At 42.8% G+C, this 20,961-nt stretch overlaps 1 long non-coding RNA gene across 2 annotated transcripts in view; it reads right to left on the bottom strand.

The window, feature by feature from the left end:
* Positions 1 to 947: 947 nt before the first annotated feature.
* Positions 948 to 20,961, bottom strand: part of LOC126997937 (uncharacterized) — a 33,943-nt gene continuing 13,929 nt past the window's right edge. Inside the window, exons 1-3 of one of the 2 annotated variants that reach the window (XR_007752519.1) lie at positions 19,838 to 19,858; positions 8,451 to 8,574; positions 948 to 1,425 (exon numbers count right to left, since the gene is read on the bottom strand). This is a non-coding gene — a long non-coding RNA (uncharacterized LOC126997937). Of the gene's footprint in view, positions 1,426 to 8,450; positions 8,575 to 19,837; positions 19,859 to 20,961 lie in introns of those variants that run through there. The other variant, XR_007752518.1, reaches the window with a different exon arrangement.

Here is a 20,961-nt window from a genome sequence, read left to right as displayed (position 1 = left end):
TGATTGAAGAGGCCGTGGAGGTGGTTATGAGCTGAGCGTGATTGAAAAGGCCGAGGATGTGGTTATGGGCTGAGTGTGATTGCAGAGGCCAAGGATGTGGTTATGGGCTGAGGCGTGTTGTGGTGCTGCTCCTCTCCTTGTTTCGCCTTGCCAAATCGTGCTTTTCTCCGCCTTGCCTTGCTGTGCTCTGCTGTGCCTTGCCTCGCCTTTGCCGTGCTTGTGGTGGTGTTCACAGGGGTGTGATGAACGGTCTGGCCAACCTCTCACACGTGTGTCCTCACGGCTCGTCGGTCCCGCTCTCTGTCTCTCTCTCTGCCTGTATCTCAGGGTTTCTGTCTCTTCCCTGGCTGCCCTCCTTGCTTCCTGCTGCTCGTCTCCTCACTGCCTGCCTTGCTTGCCTCGCCTTGCCTTCTCATCTCTCTCCTCGCTAACCTCCTCCCCCTTCTTCACGTGACTCCCTCTCTGCATTACAACTAGATAATCTATCGCTAGCTAACTAATAATCATTCTAGGGCTCGAGACTGGAGAAGAGGGATTTCAGAACCATCTTTCATCCATTCACGCCAATAATCTCTACTTATCACACACACTCGTTCACCCGTCCACACATCCGCTCACTTGCTCGTCTGTTGCAATATATAGTCATTCACTCACTTGCATTCCATACTCATTCACTCATTACACATTTGGACCGTTACAATATGAGGAAATGATAGTGATGAAGATGATAAAAGAAAACAATGGTGATGATTGTGATGATATGAGAAGAATACACATTTGGACCATTACAATTAGATAAAAGTAACCTATGGGAAAAGGCAGAAAAGTAGCCAGCCCACTGCAATCCTCTTTACGCTGTCATGGGCAGCACCATATAAGTCTCCCTGAACAGACTTTGCATGCATATTGTAACAGAAGTAGCTGGTGTGATGAATAACACTCACAGGTAGTCAACTAACGTATATTTTTTATTAAGACATGGCAATCTGTTGTCATTGTAACAAATATGTAGATGAATGATGATGCACTTTGACATAGAGTGGGGAGTCTCTGCTCTTATGCATCTTTAGACAACTAGCCATCAGCTTGTCCTGCCAGAGTGTGCCCCTCCCCCAACTCTACTGCTTCCTTCCACGCTGGCAACAATTGGAGACTCAGTTTGGGAAAGGGGCCCCCACATGCACTGATAACCTCTAGTAATTCTGTTGTCTTCATTTACTTCATTGTGTGTGTCCTGCTCAATGTGCCCCTCCCTCAATTCATCTGCGTTCCTCTACATTGGCAGCAGCTTGAGACTGGCAGTGTGAGAGAGGCACATGCACTGATGTCCTGTCCCTCGTGTAATTATGATGTCTTGAGGGTAGTTAGACGGGATTCTTCTTTCATTGTAGATGAAGCTTGTTGTCATCTGTCTCTTCTTTGTGCCTGCAAGAAAAGCTTCATGTCAATTCAAGGCTCTTTTGTGTGTGTGTGTGGTGTGCAAGCCAAAGATTGTTTTGCTGTAGTATATATTGTGATAACCTCTTAATGAATTATTGGTCCATGTCCTCATAACAAATGTAAACTGCCCCAATAAATTATGATTTATGCCAAGAAAAATTTACTACTGCCCTCCCAGCAAAACTCTAATTTTAATTTAATTTTCTCTTTACAGAAAACACCTTATATAAAACTTGATAGTTAAAACTTTAAATATTATTTTAACATTCCTTATTTTGTAGCAAATCAGTTTCTAGCACTACCCAAAGAATACAGCACATTTCTTTCCTTTTCCTGAGAAGTCTAGTGAGTGGTATAGCAGTAGTAGTGGTAGTTAAAACTGTGGCAGTTCTGATAGAAAGGTGTAAAGGAGCGGTGCAGTTTACTGGACAATCTGTACAAGGAGACGGTGTGGACGTGCTGGTGGTGAGGCGGATTCTGCTCCAACCCACGGAGCTTGTCAGGGGGTAACCTGCGTGCACGTGCATGGAGCAGCGGTGGTGGTGATATGATGCATCACCCCATGCTTCAGTGTGGCTGACTGGAACTGGGGCGTGATGATGTCCAGGAAGTCAGTTAATAACCTGGCATACTCGTTACTGGATATGATTACTGAGCCGAGGTGGGGCATGGACCCCTCGGCGTGGTGCAAATTAGACTCGAACGTCTTGGAATTGACGAGATGTCGTCCTTTCACGTCGACAAGTAGAGATTGTGCCTGGAGGAAGTTGGTTCCAAGCAGACGTCGGTGATGGTAAAGTTCCATGTGAAGCGGCGGGCATTGAAGTTGAGGGGTACCGTGTGGGTGGCAAATGTTCTAATGTCGCTGCCGTTTGCGGCCGTCAGGGGAGGATTTTTCTTCCCAGAGCGAGTGTCGAGGCGGGAGGGGGGCAAAACACTGACTTCTGCTCCTGTATCAACCAGGAAATGCTTCCCCGAATGACGATCAGAAAGGTAAAGCAAGCAGTGTTTGTGGCCAGCGGCTGTAGCCACTACCGACGGCCAGCCAATGCGTTTCCCGAGTGTGTGCAAGGCAGGTGACATTGGCGGACCACTGAGCCCCACCTTCGATGATAGAAGCACCACTTATCCTTGTTGGTGGCCTTCATGGATGATGTCGTTGTTGTTTCATCGGTGTAGGCGCTGGTTGGGCGTGTAGCTTTGCGGGCCCTAGGTGCCACGGTGTTGATGACTGCCTCACCCTGTTGTTTGGCGTGCCAGTACGTCTGCTCATGCTGCCAGCTGTCATGGGTCGGTGAAGTCATCATCCGCGAAGAGGAGGCTGATGTCATCGGGCATCTGTTCGAGAAAACTTGTTCGAAGAGGAGACAGGGCTTGTGTCCATCCATTAAAGCAAGCATCTCGTTCATGAGTACAGATGGTTTGCGGTCGCCAAGTCCATCCATGTGCAAGAGCTTTTCTGCCCTGGCGTGTCTACTGAGACCAAAGGTGTTGTGAAGAGACTCTTGATCCCCTTGTACTTGTTGTCAATGGATGGCTGATGGAGGTAATTGATGATGTGCCCAGCTGCTTCCTGGTCCAGTGCGTCGACCATGAAGTAGTACTTGGTGGTGTCGACAGTGATCTGGAGTATGTGGAATTGTGCTTCGGCTTGTTAAAACTACATGTGGGGCTGTGCAGTCCAAAAGGTGGGCAGCTTGAGTGAAACTACGTTCTGTTGCTCCTTGCTGTCGTTTTCAGGCATGTTGAAATCCAAAAAGGGCCATTTCTGCATTCTCCAGGGTCACCACTGTAGCGGTTCTGATAGAAAGGCGTACAGGAGCGGTGCAGTTTACTGGACAATCTGTACAAGGAGACGGTGTGGACGTGCTGGATGTGAGGCGGATTCTCCTCCAGCCCATGGAGGTGCTCAGCAGGTCTCCTTGCGTGGGCTGACTCGTGTGCTCGAGCTCCGTGGCGGTGTACCGAGACCTCGGTGGTGAGAGAGCTCGAGCTTGGTGAGTGACGGTTTGGAACCTCTGTGATGTGAGTCGCCACAAAACTATCGTTAAGTTGTGCTGAAGAGCAAGGATGAATGTTGTGTCAAGGGGTTTGCACAGTCATACGAGTGTGACCTAATGGCTGCCTGAGGATGTCATTAGTACCATTATATTGTGGAATGCATCAGATGAAGTAGATCATGTTAGTTTAGACAAAGAAATAGCAGAGCACATCTGCCAACAAGAATACTGATCCATTTAATCTAAACTCATTCAGACTTCGTGGCACCTCTTTGTAAGACAAGTCACATAGGGACAGAGGAGAATATGGAGGGGCATGTATAGTGAATTAACAAGGGAGGAGCCTGCTGCAGTCCTGGGGGTACCAAGTCAAGTTTAGAATATAGTGAATATATTTTTGGCAACTACTGTTTGCAGAGGCAAAAAAAAAATTTCACAATAAGGAAGGCAATAAGAAAGCCCCTTTAGTGCTGCTCCCACTGAGAAGATAGTAGGAATAGCCAAAAACAAGGGTCAGATTCAGTTGAATCATGATTAATCAATCAATGGGGATATATTCTGAGGGGCGGGTCACCTTGCCCACCCTGCGCTGCTAAACCCCATGGGGGCGGGCTCCAGGCAAGATTTTGTTTATTATTTTTTCACATTTGGCCTTTGGCGTTGGTAGGCTTTCTTGTTGGGGCCTGGTGGTCGGCACCAGCCTGTTGTGGTGCAGGCAAGTGTTTGTGGTGGCACCATCTTGCTTGGCTCATGCTGCCCCCTTAGCTCATCTCTGATCCTATTTTCAAGAGAATCAAGAGTCCGAGTTGATAGATGAGTAGTCTTAGGCTACTACAAACATGAACAGACTGTACAGTTTCATCTGGCAAGCTTCCAGACACCTGCACCTTGGTCTTAATCCTGCAGCATTGCTGTAAGTCCAGTAGTGCAGCTCCAGTCTCTGGTACCAAGAACCCGCAATTCTCAACCTCCCTAATCTTGCAAAGTTCACAAGAAGAGAGCTGACAGTGTTCCTGCCACCAGAACCATGAGACAAACACAGAAGTCACTGCCAACCCTGTCAGTGGCATGCAAAGTTTCATGTAAAACATTTTCTTTTCACTTTCACATATCTCAGTAGGAGCATACACTGCAACAAGAGACGTGAGTGTGTACTTCAGCCTCACTCGCACTATACAACATCAACCAGAATAACTTCAACCACAAATGGCTGCAGTCAGCTGGAGATGGCTATAGCTACCAAAAGATCGGTCTCCACCTCCCCTAAATAATCGAGCCACTTACCACCACCCACTATCCCAATCTACAAGCGACCAGGATAGCAGGGTAGGCCTGGACCTCACCTATCATGGGGAATTGTTCATCCTAGCATAAAGGGTATCCCACAAAGCTTTCATGCGGTACAATGCACCGGGTGGGTGATGTCCTGCGTCCAAAAGGCACGGACGTCAAGCCACCCGGCTTTAACGCACTGAATGCCGTGTAATGGCTCATCCACGAGCATCACATGAACCCATCACCTGTAGGGGCAGGCACGGCTGGTGGCGCCGTACAGTTACCAGGTGTCACACCAAGCAGGATCTATTATATGTTTTCAGTTATGATCTGCCAAGCTGGCAACAGCATGGTACTAATTAGTGTTTCTGTCCATACATTTATATGATGTGCCCCATGGCTGTATCGCAGTCTGGCTGCACCATGGAGTGATAACAGACTGAGTCTATGCTGACGATTAGCGTACTCCAGTCATGTGGAAAGGGTTTGCCAAATGCGTTTGAATGGATAGCACTCATAGCATCTCTCTCTGGCCTATCGCAGTCCTGCTGCACCATGGAGGGGTTGGTATTAAGAACTGGACAATTTTTTGCAACAGCCTCAGGCTGCATCCCCAAACCCTTAGGCCCAAGTTGGACCGAGGATACCTGTCAAGCTTTAACCCCTTTCCACCCAGCGGGTGTGCTGGCAGCCAGTTATATCTTCTAATTTCACTGGGTCACATTATCTTCTCACCATTCCAGTTTGAGCCCAGAAAGTTATCAGGACTTGCTAGGGTTCGCACCAGACACATCAGGCAGCCCTGCATCAACCTGCCATTTACCATACTGCCTTGAATCTCATCACTTTGATAGGTTTTGTAGCAGAGGCCAGTACGTTTATGTGACAAGTATGTTCTGAGAGAAGTGACCGGCTTTATTGGAGACCTTTGCACCAAGATAACATGTTATAGGAGTGCCTAGCCCTTTTCCCAGGCAACAGGACCAATTGCACTGGTGGAGCTTGGTCCTAATCCGGAGTCTCCTGGGTAGTTGTCATGCCTTTCTAGCAGGAGATTCACTGACCTGAACAAGCAAGTATTATGTCGAGGAGGTCAAGACAGGCTGGCTTTCTAGCAGATTTCTGCACCAAGACAAAAGTTTTTACAGGACCATTTTACATAGCAAGGGGAGTAGACCCCTTCTGAGCTGTTTGAGGTGCTCGCCCGCGGCTTTATCACTGCGCAACTATGGCATCAGCTATAACCTTGATGGTCGCGAGCACTGTGGGCTGTACCACCCGGGGCATCCAGGCAACCTGCCAGAGCGTCATCCGTGACCTGGACAAGCCGTACTCGCGGGCACCATTGCTCGTGCCGGACCAATAATAGTAGGGCACCCCCCCCTACTGATCTTGCCACTGCCAGGCCGTCTCATCGCAGAGAGTCCTACCATAGCCACCTTCAGTTTTTTATATCATTCGATAGGTAGGGTAGTTGGCGATCCACCGAGAGGCTCAGGACGTTTCAGGAGCCCACACGTAGAGCCCTCCCTTCCAACTTTGAGATCCACAGGTCTCATAGGCTTTGCAACTGCACCTGTCACTGACAGCAGACTCATCCAATGCGGATGCATTGAGGAAGCTTGTGGCACAGTTAGGCTCCTCGGCAAATTTATTTTTATTTATTTATTTATTTTTTGTGGTGCTGCCCATAGCACCGGTAGGTTCTTTTGAGGGGTCTCTTCGACAACCCCCAGCCCATTAGCAACACAGGTGGATTTTATTTATAGTGGCTGCCGTGATGTGGGATTTGCTTGATAAGGGTCAAGGCTTGCGCTGCGACCCTGACCTTTACCTTTTGATATGTTTTTGGTGAAGTGAGGGCTTTCTTGTGGGTGAAGGAATGCAAACCCTTCCCCCGAACCAGCCTAAATCAAGGTTTTGTCTGAATGCTATCCCTTGGGCAGGGACGCAAGACCCCTGAGAGGATAAATCCTCCAGTGTCAAGACACTATTAAAAACCTTCATGCCATAGGAAGGAGGAAATACAGAAAAAGGAAGCTGTTCCAGAATATATCAGTGAAAACTAAGAATATTGGTGCCGGTAAACCCTTGCATAAGGGATTTGGACAGCATAGGGATGAGTCAGTAGAGAGTAGTGTGCAGTGGGGTTGAATGAGATGTGGAGGCACACAGTTGGCAAGTTCAGAACATTTACCATGAATATAGTAATAGAAAGAGAAGCAACACTGTGGCTGAATTCAAGAGTTAAGATGACTGTCAGGAAGGGGAGGGGAGCTGAGGAGACGAAAAATGTTTGACTACTGTCCTAAGAGCTGTGTGTGTGGAACCCTCCACACATTAAGATGCATACACCATACTGGGGCAGACAAGGCTCTTGTATATGGTCAGCATTTTTGAGGGGGAAAAGAACTGGTGGAGGCTACACCTTGAAGGTGACTTAGCAAGAGATGAGATATGAAGCTTCCTGTAGAGATTTTAAGATAGGGATAGGTCAAGAATGTTGTGTAGGAGGAGACATCCGAGTGAAAATTGAATGGGACAGGCAAGTGCAGGGCAGACCAGCAAGAATGATTGGGATGAGGTATATCAGAGATGGGTGAAAATTTTGGAAAAGCATTTTCAGACTATAAAAGTTAGGGAAAATGAAAGGAAAGAAAAGATCAACCTCATTTGAGCCCCTTTGAATTACAAAGCTGCAAGTGCTGTAGTAGGAAAACTACTTTAGGCCTCCTCAAGACAGAGCAGTTGTCATAATTTGGTTCACCACAGTTTCACCCTTATGATTCTAAAGGACTTTAATCCAGAGGATAAAAGCACCAAGACCTTCAGCACTGAAGAAATGATAATTGCCATGTAGATGAAGGAGAATAAAGATACATGAGGAAGAGGCAAATCCACACCACAAAAAGTCAAAATATAAACAAAGCCAGACCTTTTTACCTACACAAATAAATGGAATCTATTTCAGATAACCCCAAGAAAAATGGATTGCACTAGTGAGGCACGTGACATAGTTAGTGTAGAAGTAAGGAAAGGTTATGTTAGAGGCTTGTGCTAAGGTGCACCTGGTCTCTGCTCATCTTAGTCTTATTGGCCATTGGGCTTGTGGTGGGTAAGGTCCCATCACCCCAATGGGCACGTCACATGGAGTTCGGGTCTTTTCCACATGAAAACCCGTGTTTTCACATGGAAAAGACCCTAACTCCATGCTGTGCCCATTGGGACCCAGCAACACAAGGCAAGTGTGACATCTGGGTTACCACACTTTACTTTCCCGAAGTTACTTTTCTCTGGGTACCCAATTATCAGTCAGCCCAAAAGGGAGAATTAACAGCTGGGTAAGCTGGGCAGAGACTGACGCAGGCTGGGTTCGAACCCAGACCTGCAGATTCATAGTCTTTTTATAGGGATGCTAACCACTACTCTAGAGGTGCTATCGAATGAGAAACAAACTTAGTGGTGAACATTCCCCCATAAGTATTGAGAGCTAACCAAATAACTGCTGCTTATTAGACCTGATACATTTGCAAAAAGGAACAAATTAATTCTATAGCAGAGGAAACTACTGAAACGAGTGATGCTGGGGACTGTGGTTTGGTGGCAGTGGTGCTTGGGTGCCCTTACTGTGCCTCGTGCCTCAACTGTTACTTGGTAAAAAATGAATGAAATGACAAAGTTACTTCTTGTGAGAAGAAAGAAAAGAAGCTGACAAGAGTGAAAAATGGCTGTTACAAGGCTGTCTGTCCATCCAGAGCCAGGACCAGGTGGAGGGTCCATGAAGCTGCAGAGTGGACCAGACCAGGACATTGGAGAGTGAAGAAAACAGTGGTGCCTGTCCCCTTCACTACCATCACACCTGTGGGGGAGAGAGATGGGTAATGGTGGTGGTGAAGACTTTGGCAATTTTGTTTTTACAGTAAAGCAGCAATTCAGGGTAAAAAAAAAAAAAAAGCTAATCATGCTCTTTACATTACTGTCTGGAATTGTGCTAAGTCTATTCTTTGACTTCCTCAAAACTTTCTTTAATAGGAAATGCCAGAACCTTGCTTTCTCCAATTCTTCCAGGGACCTCTGGCATCTAGCTGAAACTATCCAACAATTTAATTTCAGCTTTCCCATCTCGCCTTAGTCCTGGTGGCTGCCAGCTATCACATCTGTCTCTTAACCTGGTAGCTGCGGGGATCATGTTTCTTAAAGGCCCCTCTAAGCGAATTAATGAGAAAAAATCATCACTCACGCAAACCATTACATAATAAATATCAATGCATTTGTGATCAGTTTATGCATCATCTATTTTTTTAGGTTTATATCATAACAAAAATTTGGCCCATCGCTGGTACATGGTAAAGCCACAAATTTGGCCCGTTGCTGCTACCGGGTTTAAGCTAAACTCTTCACTAACTCTATAAAATATCCACTCGGAATGATATGGAGCATTATCATCCTACTCATACCCCCTCTGATTCTACTATGCCTGTTATTAAAATTCTTTAGAACGAGGCTTTCCATGTCCTCTGTTCTGCATGCTCAGAATCTGACCCCGATGGACTGCCTTTTATTATCCTAAAAACTGGGCTCCAGTGTTGACACCCTGCCTGGTCAAAATGACTATCAATATCTATCCTTTCTGTTCGATGTAGCCAATGCCTACATACAACCTGTCCCTAGGAAGGGTGACTACTTTAATCCTTCAAACTACTGTCCTGTAGCTTAACTTTTGCTTATCTAAAGCTTTTGAAAATACGTAACAGGAAAGTTAACCATCTATCTATTCTGACTTCTGATCAGTAGTATGGATTCTGCGAGGGGTGTTCTGCTGATCAACTTGCTTTCCTGACTCCTGATCATCATCTTAACCATTTCAATGAAACTCACTGTTGCCTTAAGACATCTCAAAAGCTTTCAGAGTCTGGCACATTTTTGCTTTCTAAACTTGCTTTATTTGGAGTCTCTCTCCCTACTTTTATCTCCAGTTTCCTTTCAGGCTAATCTATCTCTGCTTTGGAAGACAGTCACTGTTGTACCACTAAATCAATAACTAGTGGTGTTCAAAGTTCTGTTCTATCTCCCACATTCTATTATTCATCAGTGATATTTGCAAAACAAACTGTCCTGTCCACTCCTACACTGATGACTACTGTGCATTGCTCAACACCTTTTAACAGAAGATCCTCCCAAAAGGAATTACAAGATTCAAGGCTGGACGTTACAGAACGCTTAACCTTTGACCTTGCTATAATTTCTGACAGGAACAGGAAGAACTTGTTTAAAAATCCACCTGTCAACTCGACACAATCTTCCAAACACATATCCCCTATTCTTCAATAACACTCGTCTGTCCCCTTATACATTTAACATTCTTGGTCCATCTTTAGCTCAAGCCTAACTAAAAAGTTGATATCTCATCTCTTGCTAAATCAGTTTCCTTGAGGCTAGGCGTTCTGTATAGACGACAATTTTTTCCATCCTAAATACTATTCATATACAATTGTCTTGTCTGCGTTTGTATGAAGTATACATTTAATGTATGTGAGGGTGTTCCATATACCCGGAAAGGTATATGGAAAAGTCATAATTGAGAGGGTGCAGAGACTTACAGAAGAGAAAATCAGTAAAGAAAAATGAGGCTTCAGGAAAGGAAGGGAATGTGTGGATCAGATATTTTCCTTCAGGATGGTAGTATAAAAAATTAGCAAAAGGAAAAAAAACTATACGCTGCCTTCATGGATCTAGAAAAAGCTTATGACAAAGTCGATTGCTGGCCTTGTGGGATGTTTTAAAGATATATGGTGTGGGAGGAAAACTGCTTAATGCAATAAAGTCTTTTTATGAGGATGCATCCGCATGTGTCAAAATTAGTGGAGAAACAAGTGAACATTTTGAGATAAAAGTGTTGAGGCAGGGGTGTGTCATGTCACCATGATTGTCCAATATTTATATGGATGGTGTTCTGAGAGAAATGAAGGGCAAAGTTGGATAAGTTGGAGTAAAAATGTACGCTGAGAGAAGGAAGTAGGTGCTGAATTCAATCTTATTTGCTGATGACACAGTGCTCATTGCAGAATATGAAGCGACTTACAAAACTTGGTCAGTGTTTTTGATAGTGTATGTAAAAGGGGAAAGCTGAAAGTAAATATCAACAAAAGTAAAGTGATGTTTTTTGAGTGGAGAAGTGAAGTGGATTTTGTATGCCCATATAGAGTGGAAATTTAATGTGAAAAAGAATGCAAAATAATTTTGAGTGGTGAAGAAATGGAGGTGGTTAATGAGTTTAAGTACTTTGGATCAGTTACGTGTAAGCATGGGCATTGCAAGGAAGAAGGGTGGTAGGGTCTTTGAGACGTATCATGAATGGCAGAAGTGTGAGCATGGAGGTAAAGAGGGATTTGAGAAATGCAGTAATAGTACCAACCCTCACATATGCAATTGAAACATGGGCCTGAAATGAAAGTCAGAGGTTTAGAGTGCAGGCAGTGGAAATTAGTTATTTGAGGAGTGCATGTGGTGTGAGTAGAATGGATGGAATGAGTAATGAAAGTGTGTATGAGTATGAGCGTTTTGGAATGTGTCACGTGGGTGAAGGAAAGAAGTGTGGAGTGGTGGAAGAAGTGAAGTGACAGACTTTAAAGTGGTTTGTCCACATGGAGCGAATAGAGGAGAGTAAGATGACCAGGAGGGTGTATGTGAGTGAGATAGAGGGAGGGAGTGTTAGAGGATGACCTCCAGTGAAATGGAGAGATAGGGTGCAGGAGTATGTCAGGGAGAGGGGTGAAAGATCCTTGAGAAACCTTGAGCAGGCAAGGAGGGAGTGTCTGGTTAGAAAGATGGAAACTCTTCCGCCGTGGCCATCCCCTGGTGGGAGCTCCTAGGAACATGCGTCAAAGATGAATGAATGAATGAATGAGGGTGTGGGTGTGGGTTCCACATACACAGCCCTTTTGAACAGTATTATCTAGGCTTTTTTTCTCAACAAATTTTTAAACACTAAACACTTTATTATGTTTCTTGGAATATAAATGTGTATATTATATACAATTATCAAAGAAATATGTTCAACAAACAGCCGCATGTGCAAAAAGGTAGAAGAAAAAATTAAAATAAATAAATAAACTTAGAAAGCAAGCAGCAATAGCGAAAAATGGCTGAATAACTTGCCATACAAACTAGCAATTACAATCAACAAAAAGAGAAGAAAGAAAAAAACATCTATTGTAGATTAGTTAAAGCATTGAAAAGATACATTGGAAAATTATAATATTAGTGATGATAATGGTGATAACAACAACAATAATAATCATAATAATCATAGTAGGAGTAGGTAGGAAGACACCTACCGAACGGGCGTGAGCTACTCCCGGTGAGGATATATGGAAAGCGTTGAGAGTGCTGAAGCCCTTCAAAGACCCTTCCGATATCCTCACTAACCGTTTCCCTATTGTCTCATCAACACCAGAGAGCAGTTCAGCATGCTCTCTAAAGACAGTTCCTCTCTCTTTCTACACCACACTACATTCACACAACACACACACCTTTTCCCAAAATTTAATTCAAAATGGCGATGAACAACAGAGCCTCGGAGTCCCCGCCTGGGGGTGGGACCATAAATTCCCCCAGGGAGGACTCCCCTTCTGGCTGCCAACTTGAGAGGTGTCCTGATAACTCCTCGAACCTCCTCCTTATCAATTTCTGCAACATTCGCGGTCTTCGTTCTAATTTTCATTCTGTGGAACACCATCTCTCCTCCTCTAAACCTCACCTTCTCTTCCTCACCGAAACACAGGTTTCTGAGGCTACTGACAGCAACTTCTACTCTGTTCCCTCCTGCTATCTCTATCCTAAATTTCAATCCAAAGCTGGACTTGCTCTCGTGCCCACGACGTTGACTTCTGAATTTTCCACCATCTGGCTAAGACTACATTGTCATTCTATTACTAAATACATCTGTGCTGTTTATCTTTCACCTAACTCTACTAACTATGTAAAATTCTTTGACTATTTGAACTCTAAAGTGGAGCACATCTTGACTCACTCTCCCTTTGCTGAAATCTCCATCTTGGGAGATTTCAATGTTCACCACCAGCTTTGGCTTTCCTCCTCTTTCACTGACCAGCCTGGTGAACAAGCCAACAACTTGCTCTCCTCAACGACCTAGAACAGTTGTTTCAGCACCCTACTCGTATTCCCGACTGTCTTGGAGACAGGCCCAACATTCTAGACCTCTTCCTTACCTTCTGCTTACTCTGTCAAACTGTTCTCTCCGTTGGGATCCTCTGATCATAACCTTATTTCTGTATCCTGTCCTTTACATCCTCTGGACCCACTGAAGAAGCGATGCTTCTGGCATTTTGCTTCAGCTCGGTGGGACGACCTGAGGATGTACTTTTCCGATTTCCTGTGGAATGATTACTGCTTCCAGGAGAGAGACCCCTCTGTGTGTGCCCAGCGCATCACAGAGGTGATTGTTTCTGGAATGGAAGCATACATCCCACGTTCTTTCTCTACTCCTCATGCTAAAAAGCCTTGGTTTAATCATGCTTGTTCTCGTGCTATTAAAGATAGAGAGGCAGCTCACAAAAGGTTCCAGAGCTTTCGAACTCCCGCTAACTTTGACCTTTACATTTCAGTCCGGAATCGTGCCAAATCTATTCTCCGACTTACCAAAACTTCTTTTATCAATAGAAAATGTCAACACCTTGCTGCTTCTAATTCTTCCCATGACTTCTGGCATCTAGCCAAATATATCTCCTCCAATTTCACTTCTTCCTCTTTCCCTCCTCTCCTTAACCCTGATGGCAACATTGCCGTCTCATCTGTCTCTAAGGATGAACTCTTCACTCAAACTTTCTGTAAGAACTCCACTCTGGACGATTCTGGGCATATTCCTCCTACTCATCCCCCCTCTGACTCCTTTATGCCTGTTATAAAGATTCTTCAAAATGATGTTTTCTATGCCCTCTCTGGCCTCAATCCTCAGAAGGCTTATGGACCTGATGGAGTGCCTCCTATTGTCCTTAAAAACTGTGCTTCCGTGCTAACACCCTGCCTGGTCAAACTCTTTCGTCTCTGCCTATCAACATCTACCTTTCCTTCCTGCTGGAAGTATGCCTTTGTACAGCCTGTGCCTAAGAAGGGTGACCGTTCCAATCCCTCAAACTACCGCCCAATAGCTTTACTTTCCTGTCTATCTAAAGCTTTTGAATCAATCCTTAACCGGAAGATTCAAAAGCACCTTTCCACTTCTAACCTTCTATCTGATCGCCAGTATGGATTTCGCAAGGGGCGTTCTACTGGCGATCTTCTTGCTCTCTTAACTGACTCTTGGTCATCCTCTCTTAGCCGTTTCGGTGAAACTTTCTCTGTTGCGCTAGACATATTGAAAGCCTTCGATAGAGTCTGGCACCAGTCTTTGCTTTCTAAACTGCCCTCTTTCGGATTCTATCCCTCTCTCTGTTCCTTTATCCAGTTTCCTTTCCGGCCGTTCTATCTTTGTGGTGGTAGATGGTCACTGTTCTTCCCCTAAACCTATCAACAGTGGCGTTCCAGAGGGCTCTGTCCTATCACCCACTCTCTTCCTGTTATTCATCAATGATCTTCTTTCCATAACAAACTGTTCTGTTCACTCATACACCGACGACTCCACTCTGCATTATTCAACTTCTTTCACTAGAAGGCCATCCCAACAGGAAGTACACGACTCCAGACTGGAGGCTGCAGAACACTTAACCTTAGACCTTGCTATCATTTCCGATTGGGACAGAAGGAACCTTATGTCCTTCAATGCCTCAAAAACTCAATTTCTCCACCTATCAACTCGACATAATCTTCCAAACACCTATCCCTTATTCTTCGACAACACTCAGCTGTCACCATCTTCAACACTAAACATCCTCGGTCTATCCTTAACTCAAAATCTCAACTGGAAAATTCACATCTCATCTCTCGCTAAATCAGCTTCCTCAAGGTTGGGCGTTCTGTATCTTCTCCGCCAGTTCTTCTCCCCCGCGCAGTTGCTATCCATATACAGGGGCCTTGTCCACCCTCGTATGGAGTATGCATCTCACGTGTGGGGGGGCTCCACTCACACAGCTCTTCTGGACAGAGTGGAGCCTAAGGCTCTTCGTCTCATCAGCTCTCCTCCTCCTACTGATAGTCTTCTACCTCTTAAATTCCGCCGCGTTGTTGCCTCTCTCTCTTCTATCGATATATCCATGCTGACTGCTCTTCTGAACTTGCTAACTGCATGCCTCCCCCCTTCCCGCAGCCCCGCTGCACACGACTTTCTACTCATGCTCATCCCTATACTGTCCAAACCCCTTATGCAAGAGTTAACCAGCATCTTCACTCTTTCATCCCTCACGCTGGTAAACTCTGGAACAATCTTCCTTCATCTGTATTTCCTCCTGCCTACGACTTGAACTTTTTCAAGAGGAGGGTATCAGGACGCCTCTCCTCCCAAAATTGACCTTTCGGCCACCTCTTTTGATTCTTTTTTGGAGCAGCGAGTACAGGCTTTTTTTTTATTATTGTTTCCTTTTTTTGTGTGTGCCCTTGAGTGGTCTCCTTTGTTGTAAAAAAAAAAAAAGTAATAAAAATGAGAAAAATGATAATAATAGCAGTAATAATAATAATAATAATAATAATAATAATAATAATAATAATAATAATAATAATAATAATAGTAACACTAAAAATAACAATGATATTGATAATGATAGTTAAATACATTGGAAAAATATAATGTCAATAATTATGATAATGCTGAGAACAATAATAATGGTAATAATAATAAATAATATAAATGGTAAAATTTATAATAATAATAATAATAATAATAATAATAATAATAATAATAATAATAATAATAATAATAATAATAATAATAGTAATAAAAATAATACAATCATGACAACAATAATAATACTGTACTAGTAATAATAATATAATAATAATAATAATAATAATAATATAATAATAATAACTAACAATAATAATAACTAACAATAATAATAATAATAATAATAATAATAATAATAATAATAATAATAATAATAATGATAAGAATAATAAGAATAAGAATAATAGGTAATAAAAACATTAGTAATAATGTAATGTAATTTGTATAAATGTGAAGAGTTGCATATAACATATAAGCTAGTACAAGGATAACAAATGCTTCTTTAGTTTCTCTTTGAACAATCTTATGTTTGCTGAGAGTTTGATTTGTCTCAGGACATTATTCCATGTTTTGGGACCAAATACATTAGGGAGTATTTGAACATGGTTAATTTATGGCTAGGAATACGCAATGAGCTTTGGTAACAAGTTGGATAACTATGTAGAGGCTGGGTATTGTAGTTATTTGATTTTATTTGTTTGTACATATAGGATGCAATATTTAATTTTGATAGATCAGTAAGGTTCAGAATATTTAGTGCTTTATATAAAGGGGGAGTGTGCTCGGAATAATCACTATTGGTCATTATTCTGATCGCTTTCTTGTGCTGTACGTTTAAATTATATAGACGACATTGATAAGTATTGAACCAAATGGGGTTACAGTAGTTTAGATGTGGGTAAAAATGGGCATATTATAAACATTTAAGGACATCATTTGGAGTGAATTGTTTTGCTTTAAGAAGGAGTGGAATAGTTTTTGATAGTTTTAAACATAGATTGGATATATGGTGTTTAAAGTTTAAGTTATCAAACAATATACCAAGTAATTTTATTGTCTACCTGAATATGATCGTTAAAAGAACTAAATTTGGTAATGGCCGGTAAATGGTAAATAGTGTTCGTAAACAGCATGTAACAAGCCTTGGCAGTGTTTACCGTAAGTCGGTTAGCTAAGCACCAGTTTGAAAATTTCAAAAGTTCAGCGTTTGCTCTATTGATTATGTCTGTTGGTTGATCTCCAATCATATAGAAAGTTGAATCATCCGCAAATAGTGAAGTGTTTAGGGAGTCGGATATGTTACAAATGTTGTTAATATATAGAAGGAACAGTGTGGGACCTATTGTACTACCTTGCAGTACTCCTATGTTTATTGGCTTGGTAGAGGAAGATTTATTGTTAAAAACTGTGAACTGTGTTCTATTTACTTAAGTAAGAGCTGAACCAATCATAGATACATCCTCGAATTCCATAGTAGTACATTTGACCCAGGAGAATATCAGGTTGAACTGTGTCAAAAGCTTTAATGAAGTCGATATAAATGGATAAGATATTTATTTTAATTGAGTGCTCTATAAAGGTCAGATGTATATGTATTAATTGGATCAAAAGTGCTCAAACCTGGTCTAAAGCCAAATTGCTTATCATTTCAGAATTTAATTTGGTTTAGAATCTGGATCTGGATTAATGATCCGCAGGGCACCCGTACAGGTGCATAACATGCATATTTGTTTACTGTTGGGGGGACGGGGGAGCCGAGTGTGCAGGGGAGGGAAGTGAATCAAGTGTAATTAAATGTGTTTTCATTATAGTTTCAAAAAGTTTTGAAAATATTGTTAGAATAGAAATCGGACGGTAATTGGATAAGTCTGTTTTGCTACCTATTTTATGAATTGGGATTATTTTACCAAGTTTGAATCTGTCGGGAAAGATGCCTGTCCTTATTGATTGGTTAAATAAGATTGTAAGAGGTTTTGCAAGTATTTCTTTTCTTTTCTTTACTATATTTGCTGATATCTTATCAATGTGACCTTGTTTTATTTTGAAAAGATGTTATTGCTTTTACCATATCGAAGTTCGTTATTAGTGGCATAACCATAGAGCCTGGGTAGTTTCCGCAGGGATAAGAGTTGTGAGAGGTTTGTGTGTGGGGCAGTTTGCTGGCAAGCTCAGGGGCAATCTCTGGAAAGTAGTCATTAAAATTGTCAGAAATCTCTTGTGGGGAATTCTTTACTTGGATGTTGTAAATTATAGTTGGTTGTGGCATAGGTTTTAGTAGCTAAAAACGTCATGCCAGTCATCACACCAATAGCGTGCTGACCTTCTCATGACCTGACCTGAGTGGGTGGTTGACAACACACACACACACACACACACAAAAAAAAAAAAAAAAATATATATATATATATCCGAGTCTGACTCTTGGTTTCGAAGAAACATAATTCAGCTGAAGGTTCTGGTTCGAATGAATGTAAACGATAGTTTCTTCAGAGCAATACTGTCTATAAAATCTTAATTCTTATCATGGCTGCATACCCTTGCGTTGTGTGCATCAGTGGAGTCAGGCCACGCCAGTAGGCATTACAGTGTGATGCCTGTCTTCAGTGGCAGCACCAAACTTGTTGTGACAGTGGCATAAGTCAAGGGGACTACCACCGCATGAACCGCGGGGAGCTTGCTGACCTGCAGTGGTATTGCAATGATTGCCCCGCTCCACAAAGTAGAGGTACAATCATGTTCCGATATGTTATAATTTCTGTAAAAAAAATAGGACTGGGAAAAATCCGGACATGAAACTGGATCTGGAACACTGCAATGCGTCATCTTTATTATTATGCCTTTTATGGGCCTAATGGTGCGACTGAAGGGAAAAACGAGACAGACACACATCTTTGCAACATACGACGTGTAACTGAGGCGTCCATCTATAATATCAAAATCATTTACCCTCATCTTCCATTCCAGATCTCTATGAGACTGTGATCACTGTGATCGCTCTAGCTGATGCTCCTGATTAACGTCGCATCGTCTATGACGCCATTGAACCCCCTGCTGCAGAGAGCACTCGTGTGAACATCAGTGGTAACCTACGTAGGACAGTCTCCTGCTGTGACTGTATGGAGATTGACAGTGATATGCCTGTGCCAGATATCAGCAACAGACCATCCATTCCAAGTCCCACTGAAGAGGATATAATTGCTGATGACCCATTGTATAATGTCTCTGGTGTAGGTGATGACCTTCGTATCACGTATGAACTCATTGATGGTGCAACCAGGGGGATGAACACCCTTATGGTGGACTCTTTAGGGTTTACATACAGCAAAAAGGCATCTGGGAAAAATAAAAAAAATTCTGGAAAGTACACTTGGCGTTGTAGCGTAAGAAGCAAGGTCCTGACCTGCCCAGCCACTACTAAACAGGATGGTTCAATGTTCACTCGCAGCACACGGTCTCACGTGCACCAACCCCAGTCTGGCGCTCTTGTGAAGGCCAAAGTTACCGCTTGTGTCAAGACTATGGCCACAGAGAAAGATAACCCTTTTAGATCAGCCACAACTCTTGTGGATCGTGCCATAGCCGAGATAGAAGACAGCAATACTGGTGTTAATCCCTACTACTTAGCCCGCATCACAAATCGCCTACGCCAAAAAGACAGACCTGATGAGCCTACATTGGATTTTGATCTGGCGGAGGATTATATCCTGAAAGAATTTCTTCATAAGGATATTCACTTGGAAGACACACGCCACATGGTTTTCAGCGCCGCAACACAGCTGTCGCTATTAAAAAAAATGCAGACATGGTACTACATGGACGCCACATTTCGTGTAGTAAGAAAACCTTTCAAACAGCTAAGGAGACAGTTCAAGGGCGTAAAGAAAATATATAAAAAAAAAGCCCACTACTTCTGCTCCTGAATAGAGGTCAAAGGAGTGTCCAAAAAGAAAGGTCAATTTCAAGAGGGGAGGTGCCCTGATACCCTCCTCTTGAAAGAGTTCAAGTCGTAGGCAGGAGGAAATACAGATGAAGGAAGATTGTTCCAGAGTTTACCAGCGTGAGGGATGAAAGAGTGAAGATGCTCATTAACTCTTGCATAAGGAGTTTGGACAGTATAGGGATGAGCATGAGTAGAAAGTCGTGTGCAGCGGGGCTGCGGGAAGGGGGAGGCATGCAGTTAGCAAGTTCAGAAAAGCAGTCAGCATGAAAATATCGATAGAAGATAGAGAGGTAACATGGCGGCGGAATTTGAGAGGTAGAAGACTATCAGTATGAGGAAGAGAGCTGATGAGACGAAGAGCCTTTGACTCCACTCTGTAAATGCTTTTGTAAAAGATGAAGGAAACAAAACAAGTTCCTTTGGCTTTTGCAATAATGTCTAGGAAAAGGAAAAAGGATTACAAAAAGTGCTGAAAGCTATCGTAAGACTTAATGGGGAGTGTACCGTAGAGAAGTTTGTGATGGACTTCGAATCGGTGGTATGGTCAGCTATTAGATCCATTTTCCCTACAGCAAAAATACAGGGTTGTGCCTTCCACTGGAAGCAAGCTGTATGGAGGAAAGTACAGTCGTTAGGGTTGGCAGTGCCCTATCTCAGTCATCGTCCGATACAAAACTTCATTCGTCAAGTTATGTCTCTACCTTTTCTCCTGGAGGAACACATCACAACAACATTTTCGCACCTGGAGTCTCATGCGCCTGTTGGACCCTGTCTTGTATTAATGAATTATATGAGATACTTGGATTAGTGGACAATGGACACCGGGGGATTGGACTGTGTTTGGTCAAAGTATACGAACAAACAACGACTTAGAGGGATATCACCAAAGACTAAATGGCAGTGCAGGCAAGTCCCACATTCCATTTTACGTTCTAGTCCCACTATTGCACATAGCAGCAGTGAATGTTCATGTTCAGGTGCGTCTAGTGAAGGACGGCAAACTTGCCCGGTACCAAAGACGGACTTATCAATTTCAACAAGGTTGCATATTTACCAGAGATACGAGCAACATGCTCACCATGCAACAGTTGCTTAAAGCCTGCTCCCGCCTCACTGGACCAACTGTTTTATTTGCTGAATTTTAAATGAAAATTTTAAATTTTCTAATAGAATGAGCATTTTAAATGAAAATTTTAACGTTTTTGATAGAACGAACATTTTAACCCTTTAATACAAATGTTTACGTTTTCATAGAATGAGCATTTTAAATGAAACTTTTAAAGTTTTTAATAGAATGAGCATTTTAAATGAAAACTTTAAATCACAAAGAATGTGTAATTATTTCAACTTCTGTAGAATGACTATTTTTAATGCGGATTTCAAAGGATGTTTTAGCAAGATATAAAATTTTTAAGTTAAAATTATGTGTAATTGTTTAACCAATTATTGTGTATTACAATGGTACTGTTATCATATCATAGGGTGGGAGGCCAGAGTGACTTGGGTGGGGGGCCCGAGTGACTGGGGGCCGGAGTGACTTGTTATCAGGCCTAACTGTTATTCAGGCATTCATTATTTCATGTTTCCTCTGTCGGCTCTGTAGCTTAACTATAATGGGTCTGTTTGTA

This window comes from Eriocheir sinensis, chromosome 13 (genome assembly GCF_024679095.1).
Source record: "Eriocheir sinensis breed Jianghai 21 chromosome 13, ASM2467909v1, whole genome shotgun sequence".
Lineage (NCBI taxonomy): Eukaryota > Metazoa > Arthropoda > Malacostraca > Decapoda > Varunidae > Eriocheir > Eriocheir sinensis.
Note: the sequence above shows the minus strand (reverse complement) of the source record. Positions and strands in the feature narration are given on the sequence as shown.